Consider the following 340-nt stretch of genomic DNA (forward strand, 5'->3'; position numbering starts at 1 on the left):
ATAATGGTTTGTACTGTCACCTGTTTGTTATATGGAGGCGACGTCTAAGGCTTGAACACCTGCGCCCCTCCATGCTGCGGTGATCTAACACCACCATTTTCCAGCAGTCCTGCTTGTCTGCACTTCGCTGCACCCATCCTAGTGCAGCTTGTAGCAACTGCGGCAAAATTCAGCATTTTCTCCTACTTATGAGGCAAGTTCAGCATTTCTGGCCTGAAATGTCCTTAGTCTGGAAATTAATAACCCAGAATACCTTCCAGAATGTCACACAACACTTGCTTTTTCCACGCACATGCTCATAGAGCACAAGATAATTTGGTTTGCCACAAGAAAAGTGCGT

This window comes from Rhipicephalus sanguineus, chromosome 9 (genome assembly GCF_013339695.2).
Source record: "Rhipicephalus sanguineus isolate Rsan-2018 chromosome 9, BIME_Rsan_1.4, whole genome shotgun sequence".
NCBI lineage: Eukaryota > Metazoa > Arthropoda > Arachnida > Ixodida > Ixodidae > Rhipicephalus > Rhipicephalus sanguineus.